This window comes from Callospermophilus lateralis, unplaced genomic scaffold (assembly GCF_048772815.1).
Source record: "Callospermophilus lateralis isolate mCalLat2 unplaced genomic scaffold, mCalLat2.hap1 Scaffold_93, whole genome shotgun sequence".
In the NCBI taxonomy this organism is placed as follows: domain Eukaryota; kingdom Metazoa; phylum Chordata; class Mammalia; order Rodentia; family Sciuridae; genus Callospermophilus; species Callospermophilus lateralis.
The window spans coordinates 862,687-889,913 of NW_027517451.1; the positions used below are offsets into that span (position 1 = coordinate 862,687).

A 27,227-nucleotide genomic window follows, 5' to 3' on the forward strand; every position below is an offset into this window, starting at 1 on the left:
CGTAAAAAATACCTTTCTCAATTAATCCTTCAGACTCCATATAAAATACAAAAATTAGTATGTCAATAATCACATCAAGTACTAACTTGCTGATTGAGAAATAAAAAATCTTTTTGATTTCAAAATTAAGTAGCTTTAGGTAAAAGCATAGTATTTTCCACATATACTATCTTTCCATTTGCACAGAGTTCCAAGGCAAAGATTGCTTCTGGATTTATGAATTACCAGGTGTTTAATTCTTCTTTCCTGATAGATTGTTAGCTTCTTTGGGAGGTGGCATATGAATTGATTTCCATGGAATTGGATTATAAAAGGCTGGTCCTGGATAAGAATTTCCACTGTAAAAACCTACAATCATTGAAAAATCAGAACAAAACAAAACAACTAAACTTCTTGAGAAAAATTACTTATTTTAAAATTCCTAGAAAATGTTAAACTGTCAAAAAAGCAAACTATCACTGACACACCAAGCTAATCTGAATACATTTAAAAAACTAACACTTTCAAATATAGCAATGTAGTAAAAGATAATTCTGAGAAGCCAAACAATATTGTTGAAACATATACAAAATTTAATGCTGAGAATGCAAATAATATTGTTAAAATCTATGCAAATAATAATACCTGTAAAGTTTTTACTATGGAATTAATTTCAGAACAAAAAATTTAATAAAATCTTTATTTTCTTAACCCTATCAAGGAAATGAGTTATTTGTGAACTACATTCCCCTTGTCAGAGACTAAGATTTACAAAAAAAAAATATTTTGCTAATACAGCTAAAGTGAATCAAGATTTTTGTTTAGAACCAGGGAATTTTGATTTTCTGTTATTCAAGTTAATATGATTTCACAGAATCAGTGCAATCTTTTTACTAATTAGAGAGCATCTTTTGATGAACATACTGTTTAAAACTTGTGATTCCTGACAATAATAACTATGTGAGGAAGAACATTCTGTAAATTATCTTCAAATCCTTTGGTCATTATAGGCACACAAATTCCTTTATTTCATAATTCATAAAAATGATAGGATAAAAAATAAAGACTTAAGGGAAGTACAGCATGCAGACAAATATGTTGCTTATTAGAATGAAGAGAAGGGATGGGGATAGGAAAATAAAAGAATGAAATGAATTCAAAATAATTTTCATATAATGTATGTAAATACACCATCATGTACATCCATAAGAATGGTATGTCCCATATTTGTATAGTTATATCAAAACGAATTCTACCTTCATGTATAAATAAGAGAACCAATAAAATAAAAAATAATTAAACTCATTTAAAAAGCAAAGTAATTTAATAATTAGTCCATTGTTTTAGCAATTAATTTCTAGTCAATATGTATATTCCCATCTAAAATCTTAGCTTTAATATCTAATCATTAGGTTAAAATCACTGCTTATTGACCTTTTTAAAGCAAGAAAGAAAGAGATGGAGGCAGGGTGGCAGGGAGGAAGGTGGGGGTAGAAGGAGAAGGAGAAGGAGGAAGAAGAAGCCATCCTCAGTAGCTAAAATGGATTAATGGATATAATGAATGACCTCTATGACATAAAAGAGAGGCCTAATCCTGACAGCAGGAATGTGTCTCTCAGACCATGGCAGCCCACTTTGACTGCATAATATGTCAACGCACACTTCACCAAGATAGTCAAAACAAAGTTTGGAATATGTTCCATTGTGTGAACAAAACAGAATGGGAGTATTTTTAATAATAAATCATTTAAACAAGCGAGGGCAGCTGTCATCAAGGTATGAGCTTTCAACATAAAGCACAAAGAAAAACATGCAATGCCATTTATCATCAGATCAAGCCTAAAGGCCAATTGGTTCTGTTTGATCATGTGCTCTCTATCCCACCCTGTACAAAGAATGTGCCAAAGACACTGGAAGCTCTGCGTTAGAGAAGGTTAGAAAAAGGGTAGGCAAGATGAACCATTAAAAACACCCTGAGTAAGGCTTTTTCATCCAAGAATGTAAGAGCACTAACAGGGATGCTAACAATTGAACCCAGGGCCGTATGCATATTAAGGACATGCTCTGTGACTGAACGACAACTTCGTCCCTGAGAATTTCATTTATTTCCTAATGTTAGAAATCATTGCTTAAAAGTGTAAGTTTGAAGTTTTACAACCATTACATTTATATATCATTTATGGAGAATGAATAAATTCCTACCAACATAGTATAATTTTCTAAAAGATAGTAATTTGAAAGAAAAATAAATTTTATAAGTTTCTATTTCTGTGAAAAAGAAACAAAATATATAGAATTTGCTTCTGCAAACCATACTTATGTAAGCCACATAACATAATAACTAACCTGTAAGTTTTCCATTGGCATAACCATCACTCTTTACAGCTGGAAAATGTTTACTTTTTGCATTTTCCAACCATTCCTTAAACTTTTTATCTGCTATTTCCTTTTTCTCTTGTAATTCGGCTTGCCATTGTTTTTTTTTTTCCTTAAAATGACAAGACCAAAGCATTTCCAAAGATATTCTATAACTAAACATTCCATTCAAATTCTACTGAGTCTTTTCTCCCAGTTGCTTCCTCTCTCAATGGCTTACTGGCCACAATATTGAATTATATTTCTATAATTTGAGAATAAAATTGAACATGATCAGGGATGTGATATTAATGTGTCTTCCTCTAAACAATTAAAGATATCAAACCCAAGAAAAAGAAAGCAATCCACCTTCCTTTTAAAGTAATTTATGATACAGTAATATGACTAGATAAAAGTATATTGAAAAATAGTTAAAACAACTTACAACAATTTTGAATATGACTGAAAAATATATAGGCTTATTGAAATTACTCAATGTAAGAAAACCAAAAATACATATTCATTTTGAAGCTTAAAGACAGCATAATCTAAGTAAAGATATTTTCATATCTTTATGCTATGATACAGTCAATTTTCTAATCATATAGTTGTTTCTAAAATATACTTGGCACCTATGAAGACTAAAAACACATATTCTAACTGGCTGCTTTAATAAAAATATATTTTCTTTCTTTTTCTTCTCACATCCTTCAGCAATTTTTTTCTTTAACCATTCTTGATATTTTTCTTTGGCTTTTTCTTGCAAATGTTCTTTCCCTAGTTCTTTCATTGCTTTCTCCTCCATTTCTTTATTCATTTTTTGTTCTCTTTCTTTCCTTTTTTTAAATAAAAATAGAAATTTTAATTGAAATACCTGTAATTATTCTCACATAAGGAAAGATTGTTATGTGCAATAATTTTCTAAACTTCTATTATTCTTAAAATAAGTGGTGTAACAGTGGTTGCCACAATATAGTTTATGAGAATATATAACATACTGCAATTACCTGTTCAATGTCAATAACAGGTAGTTACTGCTTGACTGTAAGTTTCATTAGGACACTGACAAAGATCTTGCTCACCAATGTATACCTGCAACTGGGATAGTGCTGAGTAAATAATAGGTGCTCCATAAATATTCTTTAAATAAATTAGTGAATAAATATTATTATCTGTTAGACTGCTGAATCCTAGTATTTTAATGGATGTTTACCCTCATGTATATAAACATTTCCTAGATAGACAACTTGTCAATACAAATACTTGGATAAGTATTCACCAAAAGTGAGTTACAGAGTTCAAATGAATAATGCCTGCTGAAGATTGCATATAAGGACATAATAGGGCAAATCTTTAGGTATACTGTTTTATATAGATCAGAGGCTTGCAAACAAGGCTAAATGACAAATTCGGCCCACAGGCCATCTGTATTTGTAAACAACATTTTATATAAGTATAGCCAACTCATTTCTCTTATATATTTGCATATGGTTTCTTTTATTCTACAATAGCAAAGTTGAATAGTTCACACAGAGACTGCATGGCAGAAAACCTGAGATGTTTAAGATCTGGCCCTTTTCAGAAAAAAAAATAATTTTTGACATAGACTATAACTCAGTGATAACCATCGGACTGTAGTTAAATTATAAATAAATAATGGTATGGATAGTTCTCTTTATCAAAGTTTTAGAAATTAATCTGAAAGGTATAAAAGGAATATGGAATATATATATATATATATATATATATATATATATATATATATATATATATATATATATGTCAGTTTTCATGGAGCAAAGAAAGATGATCCAAAAAGAGAATTTCCTTCCCTGAAAGTATTTTGTAAAATACTGTAATATAAATTAACACCCAATTAACAAACATCAGTTACATACAATAGATGTCCTGTTCAGTGCTGAGTGGCAAAAGCAAGTCTTGAAAATCAGGGCTTTCACCATTCCTCAAGTTGATACATTTCTTTCTTGCTGTGCAGCCATTAGCTGTGAAAAGGAATCTTTTCATAACAAAACCTCAATAGACAATGGAACAATAATGGGTTTTAATTACTCCTCACTGGCAGAAAATCTACAAACTGAAAATGGTCTTGGAATATATCTCTCTTAATCTATGTGATGTATGACTCTCCTGTCTAACCTCACCAACAAGAAATCATCCAGTCCCTACAATGTTTTCAATGACAGAAACTAACACTTCATTGGTATCTATACCTGACACTATTCTCTGTACTTTATTATACATATGGACCATCAGTTAATTCTTACAATCCCAGGAAACGGTAGCTACTATTATTATCCTATTTTCAAAGGAGGAAAGGAAGGCACAAGAGGGTAAGTAATTTGTCTAAGATCACACAGTAAGTAGTAGATCACTATAGACCACAAAGACTTCTACATGGAAGAATGCTAAAAAGAATGTTATGTCAAAAAATTTAAATCAAAGTGAAATGTCAAAACTCCTTAAAACATACTACTTCTCAAAATTAATTCAAGAAGAAATAGTATCTGGATAACCATTTATTATAAAACAATTCAAAATTTACCACAAAGTACTCTAGCTTCTGATAGCTTCATTGGTAGTTTGCAATGTACATTTAAGGAAGAAATAATAACAAATGACTACACAAATTAATTTTATGTTACAACATAATATCAGAAACAAGGCAAAATAACTGCTCTATAGCCCAAAATGTAAAATAATTAGAAATACATGTAACAAATGATGCATAATACCATCATTAAAACTAAATAAAACTGATGAGAAATAAGACAAATAAATTGAAAGAAAAAACATATTCATAGAATTTAAATTTGATATTACTAAGAGTCATTTTCTCCAAAATGATCTACACATTTAACAAAATTCCAATAGTGCCAGGCACTATTCAAGCAGGCATAATTAGCAAATCTCAGAATCAGATGCTGAATTACATATAGAAAGGTGCAAAGAAAATAAAATAAGTTTGGAAAAGAAGACAAAAGTTGATTTAAATTATCTATTTTTTAAAAACTATAAGTTCAAGAATTATAGAGCTGTAGTAACAAGTTATTACTGCTGACACAGGATATAAATCAATAGAAGAGAATAGAATTCAGAAATAGATCTATGTATGTGTGTGTGTATGTGTGTTTGTGTGTGTGTGTGTGTGTGTGTATGGTCAATTGATTTTAAACAATGTGCCAAGGTAATTTGATAGGGAAAGGATTATCTATTCAATTAACAGTGGAACAATTGAATATATGTATAAAAATGAATGAATCCCAACATTTAACTCAACCAAATATTAAAATGAACTCAAAATAAACCTACAGGTAAAGCTGAAGTTATAACTTCTAGAAGAAAAGAATAAATAATTTATACTCTTGAACTACACAATGTTTCTTAAATAAAGACATACAGACCATAACCATAAAAGAAAAAAATAAAATATGGAATATTGTCAAAATTTAAAACTTGTTCTCTTTAAGTTGGGCACAGAGGTGCGTGTCTATAATTCCAGTGAATAGGGAGGCTGAAGCAGGAGGATCAAAAGTTCAAGGCCAGCCTCAGCAATTTAGGGAGGCCCTACAAAATTTAGCAAGATTGTGTCTCAAAAAAAGGATGGGGATATATCTAAGTGGTAAAGTCTACATGGGTTAAATCCCCATAGAAGGAAGGATGGAAGGAAGATCATTCTGCTCTTTAAGATATATTATTAAAAAAAATTAAATGGGCCATGAGTGATGGCACACACCTGTAATCCCAATGACTCAGCAGACTGAGGAAGGATGATCTCAATTTCAAAGTCAGCCTCAGAAACTTAGCAAGGCCCTCCTAAGCCACTTAGTAAGACCCTGTCTCAAAACAAAAAAAGAAAAAGCTGGCTGGAGATGTGACTCAGTAGGTAAACATCGCTGAATTTAGTCCTTGGAAAAAAAAATTAAATGGGAGGAAATATTTGCAATGCATTGATCTGACATTGGACTTGAGGTCTGAATACATAAAGAATTCTAGGACTGGGGATTAGCTCACTGGTAGGTGCTAGACTAGCCTGAGTGAGGCCCTGAGTTCAATCCCCAGCACCACATTAAAAAAGGAAAAGAAAAAGTGAAGAGAAATGTACAAAATTCACCCAGTGTCACATGTACCTATATTCCCAGCTACTTGGAAGGCTCAGTCAAGAGGATCACCTGACAAGCCCAGGAATTTGAGGCCAACCAGGGTAACAAAGTGATACCACCAAGATCCCGATCTCAAAAAAAAAAAAAGAAAGAAAGAAAGAAGAATTCCTACATGTCTTTTGATGGAGGAGAGGAGGCTTGTTGAGGACTGAACCCAGAGCCTGCTAAGCATGCTCTCTGCCACTAAGTTTTACTCAACCGTGAATTCTTACAGATTCTTAAATCTTAATAAGAAGTCATATAACCCCTTCAGAAAATGGGCAAAAGACTTAAACCGATACAAAACAAATCCCAAAGAAGCTAACAACATATGTAGTTCAGTTGTAGAGTGCTTGCCTACCATGGTCAATAAGTATAATAAACTGAATTGTGTCCCTTCAACTCCTATGTTGAAGGCCTATCTCCCAGTGTGAGGAGATAAAGCCTTCCAAGAGTTAATCAAACTTAAATGAGGTCTTCATCCAATAAGACTGATGTTTTTTATAGAGGAAAATACACTAAAGATATGTGTGCACAGAGAAAAACCAAAAGACAACCCATCTGCATGCAAGAGACCTAAAGAGAATCCAAACCTGCAGACACCTCCATCTTGATTTCCAGTCTCTGGGATGTGAGAAAATTTTCGGTTGTTTATACCACCCAAGTCTGTGGTATTTGGTTATGGCATCCCTGAAAGACTAATATAATGAGCTTATAAAAAGATTCGAAACAGCATTAGATCTCAGGGAAATGAAAATTAAAACAATGGTATATACTATACACACACTGGAAGAACTAAAATGAAAGACTGAAAATATAAGGTTTGCCAAAGTTGTAAAATATTTGGAACTTTCATAAATAGTCATGGGAATATAAATTGGTATAAGCACCTTAGAAAATACTTTGGCAATTTCTTGTAAACACATTCTTACTGCATAGCCCAACAATTCAGCTCCTAAACATTTACCCAAAACAAATGAAAACAATGTCTACAAAAGACTTGTATATATATGGTCATAGAATTTTATTCATAACATCTCCTAATGGAAAACAATCCACTGACCATCAACAATTCAATGGATAAACAATTTGTGCTATTTCATTGGAGACTACTAATCAATAAAAATGAATCAACAATATATCAAATATCAGGATATATTTAAAAACAAAAGAAGTTCAACACAAAGAAGTTCAAAACATTCTTTCATTCTGTGTTTAAGAAAGTATAGAAAGCACAATCTTATATACAGAATAGAAAGATTACCAGGATATTTGGAGCTGGGGCTGGGTATTGGAAGGGAATGGGGGTTGGATGCGAAGGGAACTTTCCGGAGTAATGAAAACATTCTATTATCTTGACTCTGGTGCATATTAATTATACAGGTACATATATCTGTCAAACTCATAAACTTAAAAAAGGTGTATTTTATTGCACAGCAGGCAGTCAGAATAGTCACTGCTACTGAGAAAGCAGTCAGCCATTAAGTGGCTTTGGATTTTCTAGCACACTGGTTCTATATCACAGAGGACAATAATTGATCTTTCTTTTCTAAAATGGTGCCCTGAAAGAACATTTGTTTCTTAAAAGTGAAAGAAATAAACAACTGGCTACTTAAAGTTTTTGACTTTCTATTTTAATTCCTCTAATAGGGCCTACTTGGCACATAGAAAAAGCTAAGTAAACATTTGTTGAATGCATGAATGATACACTGATAACAGTGTTATCAATCATACACCTTTTTGATTTGAATTAAGTCTTTCAAATAAAATATCAGTGTGTTTTGAGAATTTAAAACAATTTTATTTTGAAATAACTTTTAAAACACTGAAAGTAGAGGCCTTTTTCAAAATTTGTATTAATGTCTAAAAAATTAATTTGGAAAATAAATTAGCATAACAACACAAATATTTTTTTTTTACAACACAAATATTAAGTGTACTCAATGAGATAAACCAATTGTTTTAAAAGGATTTCACAATTTACAGTCATATTAGAAGAAAGCAATCTTACTAATGTATACTTAAATTCTTTTTGTCTGATTTTTTGATAAAACACAGTGAAAATGACTTAGAGAAAATAGCACCTCAATATACAACTAAAATGAAGCTGGAGGCAGCAGAGGACCACACACCATGAAATGTAAAAAGAAAGCTAGATGGCAGACAGGAAGAGAAGAACCAGGAGAGCATTCTTTACAAATACAAGTAAATGTAAGTAAGGCTGAATAAAAAATCTGATAGTTTTTAAGAAAAAATAAGGAGGGATCGATTATTCTTTAACTTGCACAAGAATGCTGAAGAATAGGTAAATTAATTTTTCAGGGTTCATCTCTGAATCATTTTCTGCCTTATTGAATCTTGCTTTCAATTATTAGTGATTTATGTTATGGCAAGCCACTTACTCCAAAAGAATTTTTACCTCAAAAATAATTGGATTAGGTCTACTACAACTAACTAAAACAGTGAATATATATCATATATCCCTCAGCAGTATCTTACATTCTTAAAAAAACAACAATTATGTTTAATTGGCATGGTAAAATTAGCTGAATGAATTTAGAAGATAAGAGAAGCTTCAGAGGAGAGAGCACACCATACATGGAGCACTATTTTCATATAAACTTCAAAAAGGTGTCAACCAAAATTTTGTAATGGTCATATAGACTTATTTTGATTGTGACATTTATTCAAAGTACTCTTTTGGGGATGAAGTAAACAAACACAATCCATAGTAATTGATTTCTAAACAAACATAATCCAAGTAAGAATCAAATACTCTTATGGTTATAATACACACACACACACACACACACACACACACACACACACCTCTCTAACCAATTTCCTTCTTCTAATGCCAGGATAATGAAGGTTATGTTATCTTCAACTTACTGAAATTATTTGATACTCATAATAATATCACTTGGCATCAGATTCAACAATAGGTAAGGACAAAAACTATAATTAAAAATTTAAAACTTTGTCCTATAATTTGAACATTTATCTAAATTCATAGTTATATTTTAATAATAAAATCAATATCATTCTAAACTTACAAAATCACAATAAAAAACAAAGTTATAGCAGAATAATTTTTTTCTAAATGGGGGTTGGGGGGCAGTATTAGGGATTCCACTCAAGCCCTCATGCATGCTAGATAAGTAGTCTATCACAGAGCTATGCCCTCCCCTAGACCTTTTTTAATTTCATTTTGAGTCAGGGTCTCAGAAAATTGCCCAGACTGGCCTCAATTTTGTGATTCTCCCATCTCAGCTTCTAAAGTAGTTGGAGTCAATAGGCATGTGCCACCATGCCCAGCTATTTTAAAATTTCTAATGTGTCAGCTTGGGGTTGTGTCTCAGTGGTGGAGCACTTGCCTTGTACATGTGAGGCACTGGGTTTGATCCTCAGCACCATATAAAAATAAATAATCAAAATAAACACATTTTTAAAAAATTTCTAATGTGTGATCCAACATAAGAATGTATTAAAATTGAAAGTAAGGATACAAAGGATAGCTCTATGGTTGCATGCTAGCCTAACATGCTTAAGGCCATGGGTTCAATTAACACCATAAATTAAAAAGTAATAATAATAACAACAACAACAACAACAATAAAATTGAAAGAAAGAATAGGAATACAGCTCAGTGGTAAAACCCAGAATGAGAGAAACCCTAGGTTTGATCCCCGGCACTGCAACAAGAAAAATAAAAAAAGAAAATTCATTCACTCATTCAATTAACAAATGCTTACTATATGCAAAGAATTACAAACCTTGTAATGGATAAAAAAATAATATAGAAAAGAATTCTTGTTCTTAAGGATCTTAAAATTACAAGAAAAGCAAAGGGATGTACAAACTACAAAACAGCCATTTTTTTTCTTTTTTATAAAACATACACAAAATACAAAGCACCATAAGATAAAGTGCTATAAAAGTTAATACAAATTGAACAAAGATCCACAGGAAAGAATCTCTAACATGTGAACATCCAATCTGCATGTAAGAAGTTATCTGAGTTAGATGACAAATGGAAAATTAGAACAGAGGGTATGATGAGATTCCATCCTGATAAAATACCATATGTAAAAATTAGGAAATGAAAAGTAGTAAGAAGATAAGTATTCTCAAAGTTTCTCAAGAATACATACTCTTGAGGCCTGGGCAGTACAGCCAAAAGCTCAAGATTTCTAGGACATTTACTTGTATCTTAAAAATAATGTAAAAAAATCAGTGCTCTCTTAGTATATACAAGTCCCTGGGTTTGATCATCAGCACTTTGAAATGTAAAATAAAAATAAAACTTACAGTCTCCTTCTTTATATACCTATGTTTGCTTTAACATAAAAAATATAATATTTTCCTCTGAAAAAAATTTCCAGTAAAACTAATACTCCAAGAAGATGGGGGGCAGCTGTGATTATCTTGTGTGAGCTCCCTAAATAATCCCAGTAAAAAGAATCTACATAGAATAAAGATAAAACAGATGGTATATGTGGCTGAAATGCTACTTTGGCTCAGGGAATAGAGTGGAGACTCTTTAACCAGTCAGTCTAGAGTTGGTAAAATCTCAGTCAGAAGACAGTACAGGTGTGGAACATGAAAAAAAAATTTAAACATAAGGAATGACAGTCAGATCTATTCAGCAAAGTTTAATCTGGCAGAGACATACAGGAAGGGTTTATTCATTTAACAAATATTCCTGGGTACCTCTAATGTGTGGTAATGGATAAGCTGTTGGAGAACGGAAAAAAAGAAGCAAAATTCCTGATCTTATAAGAACTTATATCCTAGTGTGGAGAAGTAAACAATAAAGTTGAAGGAAGTAATGAGACCATTCAGAAAATAAAATAGAAGCAGCAATTATATATAGTAAAGGAAGGGATGTTTTGGAACAACATAATAATTATTATTATTAAGTGGCTGAAGACACAGTAGAAGTAATAGAAATAAAGGAATAATAGGAAAAAGTCTATGAAAAGGAATGGGACAAAGGTATTTTTTTAGGTGTACACATTTGGAGTTGCCTGCTGATCTAATGGATAGAAATCCAAGACTCAAAAAATTCAAGTCTAAAGATTCAGACTTGGTGGGGCTGGCATTGTAGCTCAGGGGTAGAGCACTTGACTAGCACATGTGAGGTGCTGGGTTCCATCTTCAGCACCACATAAAAATAAATAAATACAATAAAGATATTGTGTCCATATACAACTAAAAATATTTTAAAAATATTTAGAATTGCTGAATTCAGGCAGACACTAGTAGAGTTCATGGGGACAGAAAAGAATAAAATTAGAGGGCATCCAGGCTCTGTAGTGCATGCCTTTAATCCCAGTGACTCAAGGGGACTAAGGCAGGAGGATGGCAAGTTAGAGACAGTCTCAGCAACTTAGTGAGACCCTGTTTGAAAACAAAATAAAAAGGGCAGAGATGTAGTTCAGTGGTAAAGCATGCCTGGGATCAATCCTTAGTACCAAAAAAAAAAAAAAAGAAGAGTAAAGGGCAAAGGGCAGAAGACAAGAGACTTGATAAATATTCATGAGGGTAGGGGTAAAAAACAAAAGCAAAACCCCAAAGAAGAAAGAACCTAAGAGAAATATAAGAAAAATATAGCTAACGACTAATTGGAAGAAAGACTTTGAAAAGAGATGTTAGGATTTTTGTATGCATTTTTTTTCCTTTTTACCTGTTCATTCTTTTTTCTGAACCCATTCCTTGTGCTTTTCTTCAGCAATTATCTTTTTTTTTCACATTCTTCCATTTTTTTTCTTTTTTCTAGTTGTTGATTTAATTCCTGTGGATTTCATTTAAACAAAAGGCAATGTTTAAGGGAAGTTCCCAAATCACATATTTTTAAAAAGGTTGAGCTTAACCAAATTAAACAAGAATATAGTTTCCATTATACAATATATACCACTACTGATAATAACTTACTTAAGTAACTAGTCTACAATGAAAGAAAGCATTAGTAAAAATATAAGCCATTTTTTAGAAATGCAAATAATTGCTTGGCAGCAAAACACTAGTTTCTTATTTATTTATTTATTTTTTCATCTTCCATACATTTGATTCAAATGAGTTATGCATTTCCATTTTTTACCCCAAATACAGATTGCAGGATCACATCAGTTACACATTCACAATGTTTACATAATACCATATTAGCGACTGTTGTCACTATTTTATATATATATATATATATATATATATATATATATATATATATATATATTATATATAATATATATGTTATATATAATATATAATATATTATATATATAATATTATAATAATATATATTATTATTATTATATAATAATAGTAGGGGATAGGAAAGTCAGCAGAATACAATAGTCACTAAAACACTAGTTTCTTAGACTAAATTTCAGCTAAATTACCCTGATTGAAATCAACTTTCCCTTACATAAATTTTGGCACCACTGTAAGCTATTCGCAGTAGCTCAAGAGAATTGCAACTTTTTTTTACAGTTATAAAAAGGTTCAAGATTCTTGCTGAAGCTACAGAATAGGAATTAAGGAATTCCTAAATTAAAATTTTAAATTAGAGTTACACCCAAGAAGAAATCTAAAGAAAGTATTCAGTTTTCCATAGAGAAAAAAAGAATCAGAGTTTTCTTCACAGATTTTATAGCTACTGGGATATAAAACAAAACCAAATTCATACCTCAGATTATTTAACTGTCTTGCTGTCACCAGAATCTACATGTCTGGGCATTTCCTCAGAAGAAAGAATGTGGAAGGTACGGCCAAATAAAACTACAAGTTGAATGCTACCACTCTGTCACTCACCGGACTAAATTATGGCTTTAGTTGAGAAAGCTATTCAAACTAGACTTCTCTAGGACTCTACAATCATAATTACTTGTTAGTTTTCTTTCTTCCTTAGATACTAATAATCAGATACATTTATGAATCTTCCATTGTTCTCCCTTTCTCCATCCCATCTTTCCTTTCTCTCCAAATACTTACCTCCATGGGCAATTTTCCAACTCTCAGGTTAATTCCAGGGTCTTAAATGAAGATAAAACTTTACACCAAGAACATATTTTTTTTTTTTGCATTTTAGAATGACTAATCAAAAGATACTTGTTTACCATGACTTCTGATCTTAAAATTCCACTGCAAAGAAAATAGTTGCCCTATCTCACTTAGAAAATCTTCAAACTTAGAAATACCATATCCCACAAAACAAATATCCATCTTGATAGGATTCTTCACTACCTCATAGCTGTTATTCCTTCATTACTCACTCAATACACTCTAATTGAGTGCCTGCTATTGATCTAACAAGAACTGTGCATGTACACACACACACACACACACACACACACACACACACAGAGAAAGATGAAATCTTAGAAGTCTCTCATCTAATATTTTCTCTATATACCAAAGAATAAAGTGCTACACTGTGAGTTACTGGGTATAAAAAAAGGAGTTTGGAGAAAAGAACAAAAAGGGAAGACAAAGAGAAATGGTTTGAACCAGGATAGTCAGAAATGAGCAGTTTCTTAAAATAGTGAGAGAAGATGACTTTAAAAGAAGTGAAAGATGTGGGTGGGGATGACGATTAATTTAAAGTGTGGTACTAATTTCCTCTTTAGATAGAAAGAGGTTTTTTGAAGACAGTAAATTGAACACTATGATGAAGAATAAAAGTCAAAAGTGATGATTTAGAGCTCTTATTAAGACTGAAGGCTGAGTTTGAAATGATCAGTACTATTCTGAGGGAGATTGACTAGAAGGTTCCGACAATATACCCTATAAGGGGAAGAAAGTCTGGACTTGTGCCAGAAAACAAGTAAAAGGAGAAACACACAGAGTGTGTGTGGTTGTGCAGATACGCATGTGTGTATGTATGTGTATATACATGTGTATAAATTTACATATAGTAAAAGGCTAGATATAAATCTGACAACTATACATTCAAAATTTTCCAAACCAGTTCTAAATTTTCTTTTAAAGAAAAGTTTTAGTGTATGATTAAGCATAATTGATTATACTTATATACTTTTTAACAGTCTTCAAATAACTCAAAAGGGGGACAATTAGGATGTTGCATTACTATTTTATGAATACCAAATTTTAGTTAATGTTGATATAGGTGATAATAAAGAAAAGATCCAAAAGTACCTAGAAAATGCTACCACTGACCTGAATAGTACTGTATTCTTATAATGTCTATTTAAGTATTTGCCTACCCAGAATATACATCACATTCTCATACACTACCCTCTCTTCCAAGGCTAGCTACTCTTAGAATTTCCCATGCTGAATGGCTCCATCTATTCACCACTGAGGCAGGCCTCCTCCAGGATACAGCAGGAGTCTTCTTTCCAAAAGACCCTGTGTGTTCTTCTGGCACACCACTGAATTTCAACAGGATTATAGCTATTTTCCCTTAGAATAAACATTTGGTAATGGAAAACAAAAGTCCAAAGAGGATCCTAAGCATGCATCATTATTTCAATACACTTTGCCTATTTTCAAATGATTTTTTACTATTGAAGGTAACAAAAACAAAAACAAAAACAAAAAAACAAACTGACAATTTTGAGTTTCACCAACTCTATATCCTACCCTATTCCTTCCTTAATGGCTGATAAATTAAATAGCTGAAGATCAAATGGTGAGGTTAAAAAATAACAGGAAAAAAAGTACCTGGACTAGTCACAATATAAATAATTTTTATAATTTTGAACAGATTACATTAAAATGTTAAGTCAAATGTTAAAAATTAGAATTAGCCAAAGACCACAGAGAACTTAGAAGAATTAAAGAATTATTTTAAATAATAAAAATGTAAATATATTTAATAACCTACAAAACCAATATGCTAGCTTGCATAATGTCAATGTTAATTTTCAGTGTTTACCATGTTTATCATTTCAACATTATTACAAATGTATAACATTTTTAATAGGGTAACTGTAAAGGGTTAAAACAATTTTTTAACTCAATCTCACAGAGATGTCTAAAACAAATTTAAATGTCTGTTACTGAAAACAAATTCATGAATGAAATGAGCTTTTTAATGATTCAACTATCCTTTAAGTTTTCCTTTAAGTGGGGCATGGTGGCACTTGCCAGTAATCCCAGCAGTTTGAGAGGCTGAGGCAGGAGGATTACTAGTTCAAAGCAATCAGCAACTTAGTGAGGCCCCCAGTAATTTAGTGAGACCCTGTTTCTAAATAAACTACAAAAAAGGACTGGAGATGTGACTCAGTGGTTAAGTACCTCTGCGTGGTACTGAAAAAAATTTCCTTTAAATGTTAAAGCAAGAAAATAAGAAAGCAAGAATAAGTTCAAAAAGCAAATACTAAGTCTGATCTATTTATTTTTAAAATGTTTCTTAATAAAAAGCACATAAATTGGAAATCTAAAGAACTTAATACCAGTTCCAGCTCTGCCAGTAACCGAAACCTTGGCAAGTTACTTCTCTCGCCTTCATGCTTCTTAGCTTTTATAAGGATCTGAAATAAACAATTCCTTAAGGTCAAAAATCTGTGCTTTTAATGACATGGTTTGTAAGCAAATTAGGGAATAGAAAAATAAGGGAAAGCATGACTTAGAAAATAAAGAGAAAGGCATGAAAATCCAAATAGATTTTGGCTGAAATTTGTGATGATAAGCCATCTTCTAATTCTGCATTGTTTTCTACCAATATCGTCAGTCTCCCAACACCAAATGTCCCTCATATATCCTGCAAAGCAAACTGATCCTACTTCCAATGAAAGTACCTCCGATTTACACTTTCTGGATGACAGAAGTTAAATATTATTTCTGCAGAAAGCTATAATAGTTTTAGGCAGTATTCTTTAAAAGAAAAAAAATAATGTTTTCACTCAAAAGAAATAAAATATAAAGACCATAATAGCTCAAAATAAGCTAACAAATCATTTAGTACATGATCCGTATGTTATGGTTGATAGGTACAATTCCTTGGCATAACTAAAAGGCAAGGTTCATTAAAAAATATCGTAAATTGCTTCAAAGTTAAGTAATGAAGTAGCCATAGAAATGTCAAATTACTAAAAACATGAAAAGGCTTTAATACATACAAATAATTATACCCTGCTATATGCTTAATGGTTGTGGTAAGGGCTTTATATTTATTATTTTAATCTGTTCTTGAAACAAATTTTCAGGGTAGTTATTATATACTTTCATATGTAATAACTAACTCGTATTGAATTCTTAATATATAGTAGGCCATATCCATATCCTATTCATTTAGACCTCATAATAACAATGAGAGGTAAATATTATTCTCCCCCTTTCACTGATAGTGATTCTCCTTACAAGTGACTTCTATAGTAGCTAGAAAAAAATGCAAATGAACTGTGCTTTACCACTTACTCTACCAGTGTTTTCCAAGTTGTAAGTCTAAAATAAATTTAAAAGAATATAATTGACTTTCATAAAAATGAATACAATGTTTTGAATAAATTAAGATACTTTTTCAAATATATATGTATATACATCTATGTATAGGTTTATAGTTATGTTCAACATGAAAAAAAATAGATTTCTCACTGTGAACAAATATTTTTCAAAAACACTACCCAAGGACTGATGAACAGTGGTAGAACCCTTGCCTAGCATGTGCAGGGCTCTGGGTTTGATCTCTAGCAGTCTAAGAAAAAAAAAAGAAGCAGGAAAAATAAAAGCCACACTAAATATTGGAACTAGTAATGTTAAAAGAACTAGTAATGTTAAAATCTAAAGTTGAGGTAAAGCCAAGAGACTGGGGTCTCAAAAATAAACATTAATTCTGAAAACAAATTTTAGAAAATCTTCTCCAAAGGCTATGACTAGCAATGATAGAAATGCCAATACCAATAAAAAACCAAATCAGCCATCTTTATACTTTGTTTCATTTAATCCTCACAAAAATCCTATGACAGGTACTATTTTTCCCACCTTGTCCAGATGGGGAAACTGAAGTATAAAATCTAAATAAATTGGCTAAGATCATCCAGCAAGTAAAAAGACTAGAACTAGAGCTTTTATTAAGCCTGGCTGAAACCAAACCACAAAGTCTTTTTCAAGCCCTGTGCTTGCTAAGAGGAAATAAATACTACTCTCACAGTGTACATTTCCAGGAATAAATTTGTATTCTAGAATACAAAGTATCATGTAAAAGGGAAATGCCAGAATATACTAATTTACACAATCATTTGAATCATTCCAAGTCTCCTGAACAGATGATTGCTTACCTGGTATAAACTCATCACAAAAATAACAACTAATTTCAAAACCAATATGAAAAATTTCAAGGAAGATCATAAAGGGCAAAGAAAGTGCAAAGCTTTAGTTCCCATGATTTTTTATAATAACATGGTTACTAACAGACTAGAATAAACTAAAATATCCAACCTTAGTGTACCAGTTTACTATATTTTAAAACACATTAATACATTTTAAATATACTTTAATAATAAGCAATCTTTTTCTTTTCTTTGCTTTTCTTTTTTTGTGGTGCTAGGGATTGAACCCAGAGCATTGTGCATGAGAGGCAAGCACTGTACCAAATGAGCTATATCCCCAGCCAATAATATACAATCATTTTATAGTGATGTTGAAAAATATTTAATGAGGGCTGGGGTATAGCTCAGTGGTAACATGTTTTCCTAGCAAGCACAAAGCCTTGGGTTAGATCCCCAATGCTGCTCCAAAAAATACAAAAAAATTAAAATAACATGGAAATATATTAATAATATAACAGGCAAAAAAACAGATTGAAAAAGATTGAAACTATTTCACTAAAAACAAGAAGTATCTTTCACCATTTCTGTGATAAAAAGAAATCAGAGAGTGAGTCTGGATAGGGAGCTTAGGTGATGGCAAGTTACACAAATCTATTTACTCACCAGGGCACATGCTCTTCGGTAGGTAGAATAGATTCCTGTCTCTATTTCAATTTTTCTCTTCTTTCCTAGAACTTTTCCTGAGTATATAGTTGAATTTACCTAAGAGCAAAATTCTATTGTATGTCTCTCTAGATATACATTTGTACATAGCCCTCTGTATCCATGGGTTCTGCAACCATGGATTTAATCAAGTATAAATTGAAAATATGCCAAAAAAATTGTGCCTATACTGAGCAGGGACACATTGTTTTCTTGTCATTATGCTGTGAGCAATTCAGTATAATAACTACTTAGGTAGTGTTCACATTGTATTAGGTGATATAAGTAATTAGAAAAGATTAAAAGTAGATGGGGAAATATATACATTAAATGCCTTTATATAGAAAGACTTGAGCATTGAGTATTTTGGAATCCAAGAAAGTCCTGGAATCAAACCTCTTGGACTCTTAAGATGACTGTTTTTATTTTTTAAAAAACTTACATAGAAGAAAGTTTAGAAGGCTATATTCCATAATTTTAACAAAGATTATTATTAGGTAGTGAAATTAAAAGAGCTTTTCATTTTCTTAATTATATTTTGCTATATTTTCTAAACGTTCTTCTAATAAATATACTGCTTCTACAATTAGATTTATTAAGATTAATATAGTAAACAAATACAAATAAATGCACACACATTGTTTTCAGGAACAATAAGATTAACATTTTAATTTACAAAAGCAACTCTACTCTGTGAGCTCACTGTCGTATAGAAAGAATACTGTCTACTTGTACCTCTAGAGCTTTCTGTTGCAGCCGGTCATGTTCTTCTTTTTCTTTGCCAACAAACCACACCTCCCATGGTGTCAGGCTGCTTTCTCCTAAGTGGACCTGTTTCTGTTCTTCTTGGTTATCTTCTGATTCAACTTTACTGTTATGAAAGAAAGGATACTGTAGAACTTGTACACGAAATACTTCTCTTACTAGTCAAAAATCATTTAACTATACAATGAAAACAAAATTTAACAACATATTTTCAATACTGTTATTTTAAAAATATATGAATCAATTATATAAAGCAAAAATATGAAAAATCAGGAAAAGGAAATCTAATTTCGAATTACTTTACTCATTTAGTTATTCCACTCTCTTCAAAAACCAAATTATTTAAAAACCCAATGGAATAGCTTGAGCCCAACCTATGTGCCTCAAGGTCACTTGAGGAAATTATTTATTTCTAAAATTTTATTTTTTTATTCTTAAAAATTCTATCTATACAAGTAATCACTAATCACTACTAGTACACATAATCTTTTGTAGGTGTGTGTGTGGTACCAGGCATTGAACCCAGGGCCTTGGACATGCCCCTGAACTATATCTACAGCTCCACTACCACATACACACATTTACACATAACGTTAATCAGATCCTGGGGCAGACCTTTCCCTTTCCCTCCACTATATAGCATAGAAAAAAAGTAATGTGTACATATATACTGGGAGAATGATGAAAAGCAAATAATTTAATAATTAGGAATTCTGGGTAAAGGATGAACAAAAGTTTTTTTATATTCTTTTTCTTTAAATTTGAAATTATTTTGAAATAGAAAGCTATAGAAAAAAATATACCCTTCTTTTTTTTCAGTGCTGGGAATTGAAGCCAGAGCCTCATTCATGTTAAGTATACTCTGTATCAACTGAGCTACACCCACAAATGCTGTGGCCCTTCTCTCCTTCAACATTTAATATTTTGTTTGATGACCTTTTGCCAGTTCTTAGAGTATACAAGACTCTCCAATCTGGTTATCTCTAATCATTGTCTTCATCTCCACTTTGTACCTTCTATCAGTCTGACATTTCTGGGTATACAGAAAATTAACTATATGAGTAAATAAAGAACAGAGGATTTGGCTGGATACATAAGCCTCACAAAACTTATGGAAAACTTAACAATCAGTACTCACAGATAGGAAGGTTGTTCAGTACCCAACATAGCTCCAGGGGAAAGTTTATTATATAGACTCAGGTATGTGTATCTTCAACATTGTTCCTTCTAACAAACAATTGCCTCACAACTGCTTTGTACCACTTTTTCTACCTCATAGATTCAGTTTCCCTAATTTTTTTTTGGGGGGGTTATGTTATTTAATCATCCATTCATGTCTTTTCAGAACTTGTATTCTAAGTGGAAAAGAGACATTGTTAATATATTATTTCTTAGGCACATATTTCCTTTTCAGTCTTGCATTATGACCTAATCTGTTCTCAGCTTCAACTATCACTATATGCTGGTGATATCTGGATCAGCTATTCTGGGCCAGATCTCTATCTTAAGTTCCAGACTTATTTCCAACAATTTTATAGACAGCTCCATGATATTGAACTCAGTCCATTGAAAAAAAAAATCTAAGCATTTTCCAGCATCCACCACCCTCTTTCTTCCCCACTAAGAAAAATTTTACTCCTTTTATAATCCTAAATGGGTGTTACCACCATCCACCCAGTTACCTAATCCAGAAATCCAGATCTGACTCCACCAGTTACCCCCTCCATGTCTGATTCCCCCTACCCTCATGCCCATACAATCACTAGTCATATCAGTTCTACATCCTTCAATTTTCTCAAGTGATTCTCTTCTCAAACCTTTCAAGCACTCCAAACATAAACAGTGTCTAGCCTTCCCTTTTAAATCATTCTCTAAACCTGCTGCCAGATTTGCCCCTACCAATGCATCCTTTTATCATGTAACTTCTCATCTCAAAGTTCTTCAGGGCCCATTTGCACACAGGATGAAATCCAAACTCCTTAGCCTGACATCCATAAATTGACTACTGCCTTTCTTTTCATAAAAGGGTGATCCAGACTCTACATTTCAGTCATGTTGAACTTCTGTGGGTTGGTAAATGCACTATGGTGTTGTACTCTTCATCTTTTGCCTAAAACTGAAATGCCTTTCCTCTACCTTCACATATGGCCAGATTAAGAGCTTACTTTCATGAGTAAAACAGCCTGGGGATAAAATCTCTACCTGCTTCTTCCTAGTTTCTGCACATATTTAAATTTCTCTAAAAAAGAGATCTCATCTGTAAAATGGAGATGACAGTAGTAGTTGCATGAAGAAGCAAAGCACTTAGTATAGTTCTGGGCCCTCAGTAAATACATTCTGTGCCATTTATTATAATTATTACTATAACTAACTCTTATTCTTCCTTCAAGATTTATTCTGATACTATATTGTCTGGGAAACTTTCTAAAAACTTCTGGATTAACTGCCTTGGGCTTCCTGTCACTGGTCTTCCTCTGCCACCTGCCATGAGTTCCTTAAAGAAAAGTACATGAATGAATGAATGAATAAATAAATAAATAAGAACATGGCTGGTTGTGATAGCGTAGACCTATAATCCCAGCAATGTAGGAGGCTGAGATAGGAGGATTGTATGTTTGAGGCCAGCATGGAAAAATAAAAAGGTTTAGGGCTGTAGATTAGTAGGCTGTAGATTAAAGCACCTTGGATTCAATCCCCAGGACTGGAAAAAAAAGGAAAGAAGAAAACCAAATATGTTTTGACTGAGGGTCTAGATTATGAAACACTGTTGAAAGAAGAAATTAGTCAAATCAGTTTTTTTAGATAACACTTTAAATACTTCCTGCCTTAACATTTTTAGCAAACGTGTTCAAAATGTATAGCATATAAACTACAGATATACTCCTAATAAAGAAAAGCTTCATAATTAGCTATTTATGAAAAGAAACTTATTAAGGCATAACTTTCATAAATATAGTTATATGAAAGACAGAAAAGAACTAAATAGAAAAGCAGTAGGCCCAAAGCATATTATAAAAGACTCCAGAAAAAATACTTTTCATCATCTTGTCTTGAGGTCATCTTTGATCATCTTCTCAATCCCAGCCAATACACTTGAAGGTTAATCCTCTTTTAAGCATAAGTCTACTTGTACTGAAAATTATCTTGAGGGATTGGGGTGTGACTGAGTGGCATAATGCTTGCCTGGCATGTATGAGGCCCAGCACACACACAAATCTGAGCACATAGATATGTGCAGCCAATGCCTGAGTCTATCTCTAAGAAGCCTTACTCTACTAGTATGCCACAATCATATGTAGCTAGTAAGGGGCAGAGAGAGGCATAAAATCCCAGAGCTCTTGGTTTCTCTGTACTCTACAGAGGATGCTGATAGCCCTAAACAATGGCTGGGCTATGACTCAGGCTGCCTTCCTTCATCGCATCCCATACAAGCTATCCAGAACAACAACTAAAGGAACACAGTCATCTTCTAAAAGAAAAGAAGTGCTAGTTTTTCTGAACCATTTAAAAATAATCATGATATCTAACTATTCTCCAGGAAGAAAAACAGGAATTCATTCAACACACATTTATTGAGTACCTAATAAAAATCTAACACTTGCCACACACAAGACCTAACAAATTCTGCAATCTTTCTAGACCCACATCCTCAGTATTCTTTTGACTCATGGGGAATGAAATGTGCTTAGGCAGCCTTAGCCCTATTAGCTCATTCAGGCTTTGGGTGAGACATAGATAGGTCTGGCTCCTCCCTTGACAGGTTCCATTTGATTAGCATTTTGGCTTGTGGAAGCTAATGCAGGGTCTCAGTAGTTGAGTTGCAGTTTTTCATGGTTATTTATTCCTCAGGCTGATAAACTATGTCCACCTTGTTTAGTCCTGTTAATTATGTTCAGAAGGTATTTCACACATCTTTAAAATTCATTTTAAAAATATCTAATACCCACTAAGTCCTAAATAATCCCTACAAAACATAGATGAAAATGGTCTCTTAAAACCCTAACTCTTACCACTGAGTCTATGAGGTTAATATGAGATGGCCTCTTTCTTGTTTTTTCAAGCAGCCTGGACAGCCTGCATGGTTACTCTTCCTGGTTTACATTTCCACCAACATACCACTCATCTTTAAAAGAGTAACTTTTGTAACCATGTATGGGTCATTTCAGATGGTTCCACATTCCATTCATTCATTCCTTATACAGAGAGGGGCCATCTTGTCACTCACACATAAAGTATGGGTTCTCTGGTCTGCATTTTTTAGATCTCCTGTATTGTTCCTTATATAGTTTGATGATCAGAAACTTGTAAATTTGCTTCTGAAGATGACGTTTACCCCAAAATAGACCTACATTATTACAGTGATAGGCCTTTTGCTTCTATTTCTATATACCCTAAAATAGTCATGCTGTATAAGAGGGAACCTGATCAGTTTACCTCACTACTAGGCCCAGGTCTGCTAATAAATTGGTGTATGCCTTTGAGTCAGACTTTTTATTTGTGTTCTGTGATGCAGTTTTATCACATGTAAAATGAGTGGATCGAGCTGGGCTTTAATTTAATAAAATCTTGTATATTTTATTTATGGTCCCCAGTACCTAAACTAATATGTGGCAAAACATAGATGTTTGCTGACTGAATCACTGTAGAAATAAACATTATGATGGTTTTTAATAATCCCTTTGCTTCAAATATTCTTTGATACAACAATAACTATTCCACTGAAAGTTCGTCCTCAGATCAGACACAACCCTGCCTCTGCATGCTGTCGTGGACTAAAATCTGTGCTTCAGCTGTTTACACTATTACAACCTACTACATAGAACACATTTTGGAACTAAGATTATGGACAAGAGTTCTTCAGTTCACCATCTGGATTTCTGAGGATTCGTAAAACTCCTGAAATAGAAGCAGTTTCGTGTGTTTGAGACTATATACGGGTCATTTTTAAGGAAACTGAGATAGCAGCAATTAAAGAGCTAAGAATCAGAAAACATGTCATCTTTAAGAAATGGCCCAGGACTCTTTGCAGAAAGGGCTGCATTTAAGGATGCAGGCGCCTGCTCAGCCTCTAAGGTGGAAGACAGGAGATGGTTTTGGTTTGCTGAAGGTACTTGGAAGGGTCCCAGAAACCTTGGGACCGGTTGTATAGGTCGGGCAGCCTCAGGTTTACCTGGCGCGCCCCGGTAACTTCGTTCCTCTTAGGCTCAACACCTCGGTCTCTACGTCATGGGCATCTTCGTCCACATCTTCCTCATTCTCTCCTTCACCATGTTCATCGTCAAAGGAGAAGCTGTGGTGACTGAGGGGAGACAACAGTGACATGGTGGAATTGCTACAGCTCTGAGGCAGTGGTGACCAACAGATAGACGTCGCCACCGCCCCCAGGGACCCGTCATGAAGGCGGAGAAGGAGGCCACGGAGACCTCAGACTCGGAACTGCAGTCAACAGGATGCCAGGAGGGGAAGAAGCAACACTCCACGGCCACACAGCCCGCGTCTGGCCCGTCAAGTTCAAACCGGCTGAGCTGAGGTGGGGACATGCTTTCCCAGCAGGCCCCGCGCGCTGGGCCTGGCCAATCCGGGCCGGTCAGGTGCCGCGTTGCTATGGCGACGCAAGGAGGACGCGACGGCTGTGTCTGGGCCTATAGAGCGTGGCTTCCTCTCTGTCTGCCCTTCTTCCTGTGTCTGGAAGGTGCCTGTTGCTTGTGAACTTATTCAATTCTGCCTTTCTTCCATCTGACACCTTCACGGGGACCTGGGCTTTTTTTGAGGTGTTGTTGCAGACCATTTGGTATTTGAAATAACGTTATTACTGAATAAAGCAACTCCTCTTAAAGGGAAAGAGGCAGAATTAAGGACTAACATCCACCCCTCCACCCCACCCCCCACCCCAACACACACATAAAATCAGGATTATGTGCACCAGTCTTGATTTCCTTGAACAGGTCATGCTTTTTTGAGGGTGAGGTAATTTAACTTTACAAGTGTATCCAAGAAAGCAGGTTTAGGTGGCATGGGGATGTAGCTCAGTGGTAAAGTGCTTGCCTAGCATGCATGGGGCCCTGGGTTCCATCCCTGCTACCAAAAATAATGCAGGTTTAGGACAATCTTTTAGTGTTTTGATACATCTTGTTTGCCTGGCGTCTTAAGGCAACTAGTCTGTCTACACCTGCGAATTGTTTTTACTTTTTTTAAGCCTCTATTATGTGCTAAGCCTCTAACTTTTGCTAAGCACTGGGGTAAAAGGTGCTGTTACTCTAAATTCCTCATCTTTTGGTGGTGAAAAATTTAATTAAAATATGCTGTGATGTGTATTTTATGAGGAAAGAATATTTTGTGGGAACTCAGGGATTGGAGATGGGGATAAAGGTAGCAAGAAAGATGACAGACATTATAAAGCTGGATGCTTTATTTATACTGTTGTAAATTTAGCTCTGTCTAGTTCATAATTTGTATAACTGGTAATGTGAAAATGGACAGTGGCTAAAAATAGCACATAAAGTTGTTACTGATCAAGGAGTAATACACCATGCTTGATGAAGTTTAGATCTACAAAATTTGACATAGGACAATGAGATATGCTAAAAATATTAACAATCAAAGACAATTCTGGAAGTAGAAGCTATAATAAAACATGATATGCCAGCTAGAGGCATAGAGCATGGGAGACCCTGAGTTTGATTCCCCTACCACAAAAAAAAATAAAAATGCATGCTTAAAACTTCTTAAATGAAATATTTTTAAATTTTAGTAACAACAGTGAAATGAAGAAAATCAGAGCAATCCAAATGAGTAATAAATTGATCAAAGAATAAAACTTATTTAGTAGAGTTTTTTTCATTCTCTACCCTAATAATTCAATATTGGCATGTCTGGCTGAAACCTTTCATTAGAACATTTTGAGAATCAGTAATATCAAAAGACCCTAAACTGTTTTAGGACTTCACAAGGAAGAAAGCTTTAGGAGAAATTTCCCAACAAACATAACCTAATGCAAGCATAGTGGAAAACTCACAGGTTTTATCTATGAAAGAAAAAAAAATTAATCAATGGTTTTTCTCTTAATAAATTTCCATAAATAAGCTGTTGAACTTTCTGATCCTAATTTACTCCTCTATAATATTAAGGAAATAATCTACATCACAGTCATACTATCTAATTAATCCTCAAAATTTCTAGTTCAGGATCTGACAGATTTAAGAGTAAATTGTATTACCTGAATGCCAAAGCTTTTGCACTGTAACTTTTTGGTATGGGAATCTAAGATATTATATACTTCCCTTCCTCCTTTAGATGTTTTATTTTTTAAAAAATGTTTTATAAAAAAATCCCTTTCCTTCATGCTTCAGGGTCATCATTATGACAATTACATTATATGTTAACAATACTTGAGACCCAAAGACTATGGGGCAATTCCATACTGTGGGTACACATATTTGAATGTAGTCAAGTCTTGTGGTCTCTTATACTGCCTTTACATTATTGGGGCCAAGAAGTCATAAAGAAGGATATTAAAAGCATTAAAAGATTTTCCCAATAAGTTTTACTTACTAATTTTTTTTCTTACTACTCACTTATTTTCACTTTCATGATATATTTGAGATTTTTTTTTACTGGTTCTGTAACCTGTAAGTGAAGAATGACTTTTCCTTACAAATTCCTGTATGACATTGTACAAAAATCATGCCATTTTCAATTAGTTTTAAAAATAATTATTCCTAGACATTTACAGATGAAACAATATGTCTTGGATTGCTTCAAATAATCTAAGAGGCAGAAGGATTGTGGGGCTAGTGAATAAGGTGAAGATGAAACAGGGTTTATTGTGTGTTGTGGTTTTGGTGGTGGGTATGGTAAGGGGAGAGGGAGAGGGGTACCTAAACCATTCTTTTTATTGTGAAAATTTCAAACACATATAAATTTTAAAACAGGAAGAGGCATACACATTTACTAACACCTACAAAATATGTCCAAAATTAAGAGGAACTAAGTTTTGATTGGGATCTAATTTGCTGTGGTTCAGGGATTCACT

At 33.3% G+C, this 27,227-nt stretch overlaps 1 pseudogene; it reads right to left on the reverse strand.

Moving 5' to 3' along the window:
- Window positions 1–135: 135 nt before the first annotated feature.
- LOC143388304 (coiled-coil domain-containing protein 34-like) lies at window positions 136–25,726 on the reverse strand (annotated as a pseudogene).
- Window positions 25,727–27,227: the final 1,501 nt, after the last annotated feature.